Below are 12,213 nucleotides of genomic sequence, written 5' to 3'. Positions count from 1 at the left end.
CCCTCCAAATTTGGCCAGGCTTGGTCTACCTGACTTTTCCTTTTATGTAAAAGCTGTCACAACCAAAACCTGCATATAACTGATGACAGATGCCTATAACATACTTTGGTAGAGTGCTTTGTAGGATGTAATGGGGGGCATATTGACCGTTTTTTGATTTTCTAAAAGTTAGAAAATTACGGAAAATCGGTAAACATATGATGTTTTGACAGGATCCTTTATACACTTTTGACCAGGTGCTTTCTGCAACAGGATCCAGACTAGACCCTGGTGGAAGGACATTTCTGCCATTGTCACATCCTGTTCGTGGCAGGAGATTTTACCTTTGACTTTTAGATTATTGAAAAGCTGTCCTAATTTAAGATTTTTAGACACAGTTATTCAGTGGCAACACTACCATTTCCAGGCCTCTTTTTTTCAGAAAGGCATACAGTGGATAATTTGTATAAGGTTTTCGGCAATCGGTTAATATGAGATGAGAAAACCTTAAAATTCACAAACCTCCACTTCATATTGTTTCCTGAATAATTAGCTCTCATGACAATTACATAAATAAAGACTGTATTAGAAAAGCATACAGAATTTTGTTTTGGAACAAAGCAAGCTTCAACAGAAAAAGTCCAGGGGCTGTAGGAGAGTAAACTGGAGATCCCAATAACCTCTATTACCTGAGGTAGAATCTTGCAAATACCTTGATATGCCACTTGTTGTAGAAAATACCATTTTTTTGTTGCTGGCGCTTATTCAAATATTTATATACAACAGTGAGACTTTTGTATATGTTCCTTTATACCTCTTCCCAATGTTGGAGATGCTTAAAGACAGAGGTGGCAGATTGGTATTATGTGCCCTAGGGCTGTCCTTTTTTGGAGAATTTTAAAGCATACTTATAAGATGTCATGGCAGGGATCAGTCTAAATTCCTAGCTTTTCACCTGAATCTAATAATTATTAGAGCTGGCCCATTTTACTAGTATACCCCAAAGTCAGCAAACTGCCTGCATTCTACTGTTATTACTGGCCAAGAAATGTGTAACCAGAAGATGTAAGCAGAGGATCCTTCCCTCAATACAAGATTATCAAATCTCTGGACTTGGAATTAGGATACCTGACTCATCTGAGGCCTGGTCCCCTCCTAAAAAGTATGAAATACTCAACACCTGTTTGGATGCTTAGTTACTGTCAATAGCATCTATATCACGTTATCAAAATTTTACTTAATCGAATCAATAAAGGTCGAACTTTATTGATCGATTAAGTAAAACATTGAATAACGTAAAAAAAAAATAAAAAAACAAATAAAAAAAAAACTAAATGGCGTAGGCAGGGGGCAAGTGCCCCTGCATTGCCCACACCCCCCCCTACTTAAATATACCAAATCCAAGATGGCACTATTTTATTTATTTATTTATTTATTTATTTTACATTTGTTAACCGGGAGAGTCCGACTGGATACATGTCCATTTTCAGCGGAGGCCCGGGGAGAAAAGCTCCAAGTACATAACAGACATATGAACATTGTTAATGCAAAAAAGGAAGATAGTTGAGTTCTAAATACAATATAAAGATACATCACATCTTGGGGAAAAAAAAAAAACAACAGCAGCATATAAAAAAAAACATAGGTCAGTTACAAAGGCGAGGCGCCTTGTTAAAAAGCGGTTAAGGATAGTGAGGTAAGAGAAGGGTAAATGATAGTGGTTAATCAGGTTTGGAACAGGGACATTGCCACTACATTGAGGTAAACGGAAATCTCCCCTTACGGAGATTTCTATTTACTTGCATGATGTTCTTCACTTTTGATATTGTCGTGCCGACAATATCAGACTCTATATTGTCAGCTTACGACAACATGAAGTAGACCCTGTGAGTAGGGGCCTATTCCTTGAATATACACAAATTTTAAATCTGAACACAGACTTAAGCCCCTTTTTTCATACTCCACTTATTAGCTCTCTACTCCCCCCCCCAATATGATTTGCCATCTAAAACGTTCAGCTTTATCTTCTATAGCCTCTGTTTTATTTTCACATTGTAAATAATTACAATTAAATTGAATTTTTCTGTTTCAGTCATAGCTATGTATTATCTAATAAGTCATTTCAGTGACTTTCCAATTAAAAGAGATTGACCAATCGTGTTTTATCAGTCTCTGTTTTTCATTGGTTTTGATATATAATGTAACCCATAACTTTTTATATTGATGTAGGAGAATATACCAGATCTTATTATAAATGCTATTGTATCTTATTTGCATTAGTATTCTGCTAAGTCATATTGTACATCCTATTGTATATTTTACTGTCTTCTTTTGATTGCCTAATGAACATATTATGTATAGTACTTTAATTTTTGTTTCTGCATACTTGTGCCTGTATCATGGCTAAAAAAGGGTCTTCGGACCACTTCACCTACTCAGTTATCAAAGAGTAATTAATAAGTAAATAAATAAATAAATAATTCATTAATAAAAGGAGAGGTTCAGCAAGAACCTGTTTGATGTTGTTTATTAAGCACTGAGGTATTTGTTAGGACCCATAGTGGAAGAGTTTTTGGTCTTCGATAACAAGTAAAGAACTGTTCCTTAGTGACGATAGGGGATATAAGGGATTCTGGGATGAGTGGCATTTGGTTTTGTGATGATGTTTGTGATGAGCTTATTTGCTAGCAAATTGTCCTTGGCATTGGAGTGGAGGTGCTATTAAGGAAAAGTTCAGAGCAATGTTAAGTGCTATTTCTTAGTTTTCTAATGTAGCTAAAGAAGGACTTGCATTTATCCTTTGCTTTAAAAGCTAATCTCTATTCACGGGTTGCTTCACTGGTCCTTATGGTGTTTTCATATTCTTTTTGTACTCTTCTCATATTGAGATGTTTTAACCTTACTGTGCAATTTAAGTTTTTTTTTCTTTTATTTAAGGTTATTTATGTCATTTTATCACCAGTGGGGGTGTTCTTTTTAAACTTCCAAATGCATTTGGTTGTAGCTGGGACTGCTACATTTGTCTAAATGAACATAAAACTCCTTAGTGAAGTTGGTTGCTGTCAACAGCGGTAATGTCACTGGTAAATTTAGAGATCTCATTATATATATCTGTATATGGTTTACCCTTCTGAAGTCCTTAAATATGGAGGCATTGGTTATAGGAGATTTACAGGGAGTATGGTGGGTTTGAGCATAAATCTCACAAGTTATTGGTCCAACTTAACTGGCGAAGGAGAGAGCAGTGAAGTGGAACAGGCCAATGCACTATCCATGAGGACAAGAGCAAGATGCTTTGTCCTCTAGTGGGTTTTCTAACTACTTGACTCATAATTTCTTTTTACCAAACCCAGAAATCTCTTGGCATACTCATCTCTGTAGGCACAGGTAATCCAGTCTATGAGAGGGTAACTGAAGTTACAAGGATTGTAGAGTTATTTCTTATAGGAGTTTCTCAAAACACTTCTAAGAGACTAACATGATAATCTAGGGACATGGAGGAGATTATGCAATATCTTATAAGTTGGAAGCTTGCCTTGTATATGATAAACTGGAGTTCTAAGAGCTCAATTTGTTTTCCATATCAGTCTAGATGAGATGTGATAATTGACAAATATAGAGACAGCACTGCAGTTTCCATAATGTCTGATGGCATAGTAGATGTAAAACCACATGAGAAAGGAGTGCTTTCTTTACATTTAATGCAAATCATTGCAACTACACATACTTTTTCAGATGAAAGAGTGACTCAATGGACAATTTGTTATTGAGACTCTGGGCATTGAGAAGGGACACCTTAACATTGTCTAATTTAGGGTTAAGTGAATTTACAAAGTTGGATGTACATTATATGGATGCTGCCTAAAAAAGGCACTATAGGGGTAGTAAAACTTTTACCTGCATGCATATTTTCTTGAACAAGGGATGCAGGCCATCCATTGCAAGCCAAGTAAAACCAATGATCATGTTGTCGTCCCAGGGTGATACATACTTGAACCCCCTGAAGTGGCACCAGTTATTACGCCAATAGTTAAAGCCGACTATCTTCAATTCATACCTAGATATCATTCATGGTGAAAGAATAATTCCACTTAGGACCAGTCTCTTAATTGCATCTGTCACACGCATAGCATGTTTTGACATGCCTATTTACATGTCCCTTAGGGTTTTGTAGTCCATGCCATCCACTCCCACATGGACTTCTTAAGTTCATAGGTTCATAGGTGTTTACTAGGCTAATGACCACAAGGACTTTTTTAAGCCTAGCTCATCCCAGCTCTGACAAGTTCTGATACCCTTGATAAGTGTAAGCATGGGCCTGGGAGCTGAACCATTTGCAGGTTACCTGTGTCCAATAGAGACATAGATGTCAAACCAGGGATACATTTCTGATTTCTCATCCATTTGTCCAAGTTGCACTTGAATTTGGTTAAGTTGGAACTCTGCTTCACATGGATGGGGACGCTGTTCCATTAACGGGTAGTCTCTGGGATAAAAAATAATCAACCCCACCATGTCTCAATCCCGGGCCCCTGTCAACTACAGTACAGGGCATTAGCCCTCTAGGCTACTCAGCTCTTACCATGTTGGAGTCATACTTGTCTCAGGAAGTGGTCTTGAAGGTCTTGGTAATGTCTGAGATCCCAACACCTGAAAGGCAGCGGACAGTAACCATGTCCTTGTCCAGCCTTGTAAATAGGGAATCTGGTTGCCTAACAAATGGGTCACCAATAGTTGCAACACTTTTGTCAGAAGCTAGTGAATGAATTCTTGATTGGTCGCAAATTGGATGTTGGTTACTTGTTGATGTATGCATGCATGGAATAGGTGAGCTGAGGGACTTCTACTGAAGCCTGTTCTTACAAGTTCTAAGAGGCCTGACAATGATTATTATGTCATCATTCTATGATGTTTTGTCTGTTATATTTGAGAATATGGCAGTGGTTGAGGTGAGGGTATGTATGTGTGATGTTCACTGTGTAGTGTTAATTGTGACAGGGTTGCCTAAGTATGTGCATCTTTTGCAGACAGTCTTCTGCATTAGGTAGGAGTTCTTTATCAGTGAACATAAGGCAGTTGCTATACTACCTTAGGATATTAAGTGCTATGAGGCTGGCAACAGAAAGGTAACACATTTGCTGACCCTCAGTATTGTCCAATGATATGAGTGTTGGCTAGATAAGTACACAAAGAAACTAAGGGACAGATGGAGGAGTGCTACAAGACTAGGGTCAGTGGTGCCAACACAGCGATATTCAATACACTGATGTTCCCAGTACATCTAGATGCAAATCAGAGCATCCAAGTGAAGATAAGTATAAGCAAATATGACTTCAGACACAATTAAGCCAAGTGTCAACTAGGGGATATAAATGGTGGTGTGGAAGTACTGACTGAAGGGAAAAGTGAAAATACACTCACTATCTGCTATTCAGCTACTGTGGTATTGTGCAGAGACTGCATGAGGGATGTACACAAAATATCAATTAAACAAATCAAAAGCAGCAAAGGAACCAACAAAAAGTAATTCTGAGAGCTCCAGTGGTGTTCAGACATTCATAAAATAGAAGTAATTAACATCCTCTCACAAGAATAACTACTACGGTTTTCCAAGGTGGTTTCCAACACCTGGCTAAACAAGCTGTTCTTTATAAAAATTGCAGTTTCATTTTAAATACTCATGAAATTGTGAAACTAAATTATGGGCAACAAGGTTTTAGTTTCCTAGTTTAGAATGGACCTAGAATAATTGCTTCCACCATAGTTCGTCAAGGTACACTTCCCTGATGAGCCACAGCCTGAAAGAGTATGCTTGGATGAAGCACGTTTTACAGTATTAACTTGTGAAAACAGAGTTCCCTGAAAGGGGTGTGATGTGAGTGGTGATGCCTGCTTTGTTAAGGCACACCTCTCACTAATGGGAGGTGAGAATAGCAGGGCTCAGTATACCCTCCCCCAGTCACCTCCTGGTACTCTAAGTGAGATCATCTGGTTTGAAGGTAGTAAGAAATCCCTTCTCCCACTTAGGATGAGGTGGTTGAACCTGAGTTTTTGTGTGTGCCTATATGTGTAGCAGGGTGAAATGCATGTCTCCAGTTCCCAATGTCTTTTGTACTGTCCCTGAGTTTAACACATACTTTGACCTGTCAGTACTAAAATAATTGATTTTCCTGCACTTCACTGAGGATTGTAAGCAGTCAATGGTGAAAGATATTATTGTTTCATATTGTGCGTCAGGGCTGGTAACCCGGTACGTAAAAATCCACTACCAATCATTAGCGGACCGGAGTTCCGCTGTGGCGACCGCTAACCGGGAAAAGCCAAAAGATGCAAATTTCTTATTGTTGAAAATGTATGTGGATCCAAGACCTGTGTTTTTTACAAGCTTTTACATTGCAATATAGTAGGAAGTGAATAACATCCCTGTGTTTTGTCCTTTGAATTTTGTGCAATACAGTTGAGAAGTACCTTTTACAATACTTTGCTCCATACCTCTTAACTACTTTACTCAAAAACTGCAGACAAAGCAAGTCATGTAATGTTGGGACAAACAGAGAAAAACATGATTAGGTGTGTGTACACACTAGCTAGCTAGCATTCTTAGCCAAGGGGTGAAATCAGCACAAAATGTCTGCAGGAAAGTCATACAGAAGTAAAATGGAAGTTGAGGAATCAAACCTTATACTATGGCAATCTGTTCTTTCTTACATCAAAGTATTAGTCCACTGCACTACCACATTAACCTATCAGATGCACCTTAAAATAATACACATAGCATGTGTATATTGGGAACATGAGAATGAGGGGGGGAATACGGTGTTTATACTTTTGTGGTACGTGTTGTTGCTAAGTGCCATATAATAGATTGTTGTTCACTTTTTCCCACACGTATAGTAACCCACCTCTGATGAGGTCATTCCTCCTATTCAGTTCTTTTGGTACCTCCCCCTCCGATTCATGTAGCTCAGTTCTCCTTTTTGTCTTTCTGTGACTGAAGCAGGTTGGCCAAAGCAACTCACCCATTCAAAGAATGGCCAGTAGTCTTTCACTGAACAATCATTTAATCAGGTGGAAAATGTCTTAATCCAGTGCATAGCTGCACAGGTCAGAGCAGACCAGCCAAAGGAAAGCAATATAAATATAATACATATATATATATATATATATATACATATATATATATATATATATATATATATATATATATATATATATACACACACACACACACACACACACACACATATATATATATATATATATATATATATATATATATATATATATATATATATATATATATATATATATATATATATATATATATATATATATATATATATATATATATATATATATATATATATAAAATATATATATATATATATATATATATATATATATATATATATATATAAAAAATATATATATATATATATATGTAAATTAGGCAAAGCAAAATAATTAACCAGAAAAAAAAAGCTGTGGAAGTGCCAGTGATGCTTAGACAGTCAATAAATGACAGTAATCAAACATCTGTCATAATAATAACTACTACAGTTCCTAAAATGGTCCTCAACACCTGCCTTAATAAGCTGTTCTTTATTTAAAAAATGCAGTCAGTTTAAATGTTCCAGAAAGAGTATGAGTGAGTGGTCTTGTCTTGCGTCTTCTTGTCATGATGTGAGTTCTCAGTTCTCATAATGAGAATCGCCCTCAATGCCTAAGTGAAAAAGAATTTATTAACTTTAAAAAAAAAACACATTAAGTAAGAATATTTCTTTGTAAAAAAAAAAAAAACAGCATCTTGACATTTGAATATTACAGAAGATGCACCTTTCCTTGCAAGTTGATTCCTTCTCAAACCATGGCTAAGGAAAGAGGCAAGAGGATCTGTACTGGTGCCTCAGACTTTAGAAATTCAGATATTAATTATATGTGAGATAATGACCACTGGCTAGTTGGTTTCATGGGTATGCCTGGGCTCATCTAATGATCATTGGTTCCCTATGTATGTCACCTGCAGCATTGCTAATAGAATTCAAATAGATTTTAAAGGTTTGGCAAAGGGAGGCATCCTTCTTGGTGGTGATTTTAATTGTTTGTCCAACCTAAAAGTACTGATGTAATAAACAGCAGTAACTTGATCCTTTCTTCAGGAGGTTTTCATAGATTGAACAGTCCTCTCAACTTGACCGTTGGACTATGGATATTTTGGACTGCTGATCATTTGAAATTCCAATTGTCTTGAAAAATTCCTAGAATTACATATTATGGACCATTGTCTGAGGCAGATATCTTTCCCTATTTGCATAGTAAACTCTGTAGATGGTAGTAGTTGTTCATGGGGTCACTGTAGGAGTTCAATGGAACTTGACAGCATTGGATGGATGATCTTTACCTTAGGCATATTTTGCAGTGCTCCACTGATTATTTTACGTGAATTCAAGTTATTTTCTGTGCATAGTGATCACTTCCTGACAACCATCATCCTGCGGATCTAGGTCATTTCTGTTAACACAGCTGTTCTCATTGTGATTTTGAAGAACATATTAATCTCACACAAGCCTTGCCTGCGTCCTGCCATTCTATTTCCCCCATATCCTTTAACTGGTACTCAGATGGTAAGCAATTAAGTTAAAGTGAATTACAGTAAACAAAAAAAAACTGCATGCAGTCCTATATTTATGTTTACATGTTTGTTTGTTTATTTATTTATGTATCAGCTGATTGACAGATTGGACTTGCTAACCAGGAGATCCCTCGAAGTGAAAGGCCATTTGACAGAAAGTCTAAGGTTGACGCAAGTAGAATAAAAACATGCAACATATAATATATATAAGTCAACTGACTGTGGGTGATATTTATACTGCATATAAGGGATCACGATTGGATCTCCAATTATATATTCTGTATCATTCAAACAGACATCTTAGATCTGAAAACAAAATTCTGCTTAAAGTCAATGAACTTCAACTTCCAGCTGGCCAAATGTTTTACTCCTTCACTACCTCCAAACTTTGGAATAACCTCCCAACCTCAATAACCTCCATCTCATACCCTGCTCTCTTTAAAAAAATCCCACAGACAACGTCTCTCTACCTGCTGGGTATGCCCATGCCAAAAATAACTCTTATTTTCTTCTCACTACTCCCACTCTCTGGGGCTACAGGTATGCACGCTTAGCAGGTCTGCAGCCATACCTATGACTGTTACTACACTGCCTACACAGATTTAAATGCGTGTAAATAATTGTATACAATGTTACTGTTTTTTCTGCCTCCCAACCAGTAATGTCTATGCCATCTATATGACCAAAAGTACATGTTAATATCATCGATGGTCTACCATAAAACTGCAATGGAATTGCTAAAAACCTGTAAATAGTGCTACATTTTTGATATTTGTATTTTTGATATTTGTATTTCTGTAATGTTGACTTATGTGGAGTTTTTCTCCCCGGGCCTCCACTGAAAATGGACTCACCTAGGCCCAGTGGACTTTCCCGGTAAACAAATGCAATAATAAATAAATAAATAATAAATAAATAAATAATTATGTATTTGAGACATGGATGCCAAGAAATTCATCTCAAGAGTGAAGCTCAAGAGGTGAATCATGGCATCCATGTTGTGAACACATAAAAGAGAGCTATGATCAGAGACCCGATGTGTAGTTCATGAAAGGTTACCTGCTTCATATATTATCAAGTTCAGAAAAAAATGTTAAGAGTACAAAGTGATTAACTACTTGCTTTCAAAGCTGGTAAAATTTTAGTACTGTCAAAAAATAAAGCAGACAGAAATTACGTCCTCCTGTGTGAAACTCATGGCTCTAAAAGCTGTTCGACTATTTGTTTGCTATGCTTTCTGTTTGTAAGTGTTGAAGAGTGAAGTTCTAATGGCTTTAAAAAATGTTTTACCTTCTACAGCTGCTGTTTACCAGCCAGCAGTCCCTGCTGTCAGTCCCTAGCATGAGATCCAATCTTTATGCCACTTAGGGGGCCCTAACAAACTTTTCTTAAGCACCCTTAAGTACAGTTTAAATGGGATTTCTCAGTAGTGAAGCACTTAACAAGTTGTTTTCCCCAATATCAGAACATAATCATGGTTCTGTGTTTCTGTGTCCTGCAAATGATTACAGACCAAGCTATGAATTATGTCCATTCTGTATGTTTATATTTTTTCTTCATCTCATCACATTCAAACTGATTGAGGTGCATTTTTTTTTCATCTGAACAAGGTTAAAACTGATTGCTTTTATCTAATAATAACCTCAAGGAATGTCATCTGAGTTGTTCTTTCTTTCTTCATTCCTTATTAGTATTTCTTTGTAATTGTTATCTGGGGTAAAGCAGTGATCCATACAAAAGTTTTCTGATTCAAGCAGAGGGCACTGCCTGGTTATGAGACTTGCTGAGAATCACACTGTAAATGGTGGCCGATGGGATCAAGCCATGGAGGAATGGAACTAGGTTTGCTAACAGCGCATGGCCTTAATCCTTTGGATTAACTGCCAGACTTTATAACATACTTAACTGGGTTTACATAGTGAAGTGCAACTGTTTAGAACTGAAATAACCTGATGCTGGCTACAGGTAATAATAAAGAAGAACTGAAACATGCTTTGTTATGCCAAGAGAGGCATTTCTAAACTTGTTAGTATTGGACAAAGGACAAGGGGAGCTTGAATCAGACAGGAAACATGCAATAGCTTAGGTAAGCAGCTAGTAAGCATTTAAGTGCTTCCACAATAAATTAAACAAATGGTGGGGCTGGTCTCATATTTTCCCTGCTCTCAGACCCATTTAACAATAAACTCTCACACTGCTGAATTTATTACCTCTTTTTAGTTGGAAGACTTTTTATATACTGCCTAGAATAAGACCACCTGCAGCAAGTGGCCAGATAGATGTGAAAACGAAGTAGCTTATGCTTTGCAAACCAAACTAGCACAAATTTGCACAAAGGTAAATTATGTGCCTATATATCAAATTAAAAATGTAAAATAAAACAGAAAACATTGTCAGAGAATGCCAGTTACTGAATATGATTTCAAAATAAATAGTGCACTGAACACTGCATCAGCAACAGCCATCCTTCATGATTTCTGGTTCATATAATAATATTTCCAGTGGATTTCCATTTACTCTGCCTCAAAGAAAATTACAAACTGTTTTAGATATATTTGTTATATCCAATTCTGTCCATTTATAAAATAAGTAGAGCAGGAAAATAACACCATTAGCTGCTTATCCATTAAGATAAACTGTATTTTTGTTATATTGCTGATTTTTTAAAACTGTGCTTGCTGATTTGTTGCACTTTTTGTCTGCTGTAGCATAGACTAGATTCAGACCTGCTGAATCTGGTTCTGTTTATTAAATTGAGCACTAAACCAGGATATCTTTTGTTGGAGAGGGCCCCCCAGCACCCTTGTAGCAGGAGAGTGCAGCAAGAACTCATCTGATTGATGGTTGCTGCCACATGGCTCAGTTTTGAGCTTTTTTATTCGTTAAATTCTTTAATTCAGTTTGCTCACTGTTGCTAGACAAGCACAGTGTGTGTGCAGGTTTGCGCTTGTTTTATCACAGCTCCACAGAGTTAGACGACCAGTCACTGCTCTGCTGTATTCATCTGTTTACACGTAGTGCACCTCCATGCACCATTGTGCATTACCACACAGTGGGAGCAACCATGGACAGTTATAGATGAAAAAACTTCAGTAGATATATTTCCCCTTAGGAGCTGCCAGAGATCCGGCTGAGAAGTCCTTAAATTGTGCTTAGCTGCTCAGAGAGAACCTCAGCTGTGCTTTTTCCCCTTAAACAGTCCCAAAACCACCAGATCTACAATAGTCTCATACGATTTAGAGAACCCCCATTAGTATAGACCCTTCATAGAGCACCCCATTAGTAGACCCATTTAGAGCACCCAGTTATACCACACTCCTCCATTTTTCTCTCCCCATTGTGAAAACAAGATTTAACCTAGCACTTTGATGGTCAGTTTCCCTCTATTTCTCCTACCAGCCTGTTTGACATGGGTATCCTGAAACAATGTAGCAACTACCTCATGTACACTGACAATTCTCTACTCCTAAATCACCCAAGTACAATTTGTGAGAGATGCAGCTGCACTAAGAATCTAGAATCCTTGCTCTCTCACACACCGAACAGTAACACTGAAGAGTTTGTCAGCTCACATACTACACCTCCCACGCAACCATGCACTC

The sequence above is a fragment of the Protopterus annectens genome, chromosome 7.part1 (genome assembly GCF_019279795.1).
Source record: "Protopterus annectens isolate FY-2018-M chromosome 7.part1, PAN1.0, whole genome shotgun sequence".
NCBI classification, from domain to species: Eukaryota; Metazoa; Chordata; order Ceratodontiformes; family Protopteridae; genus Protopterus; species Protopterus annectens.
This window is presented reverse-complemented; position numbering follows the sequence as displayed.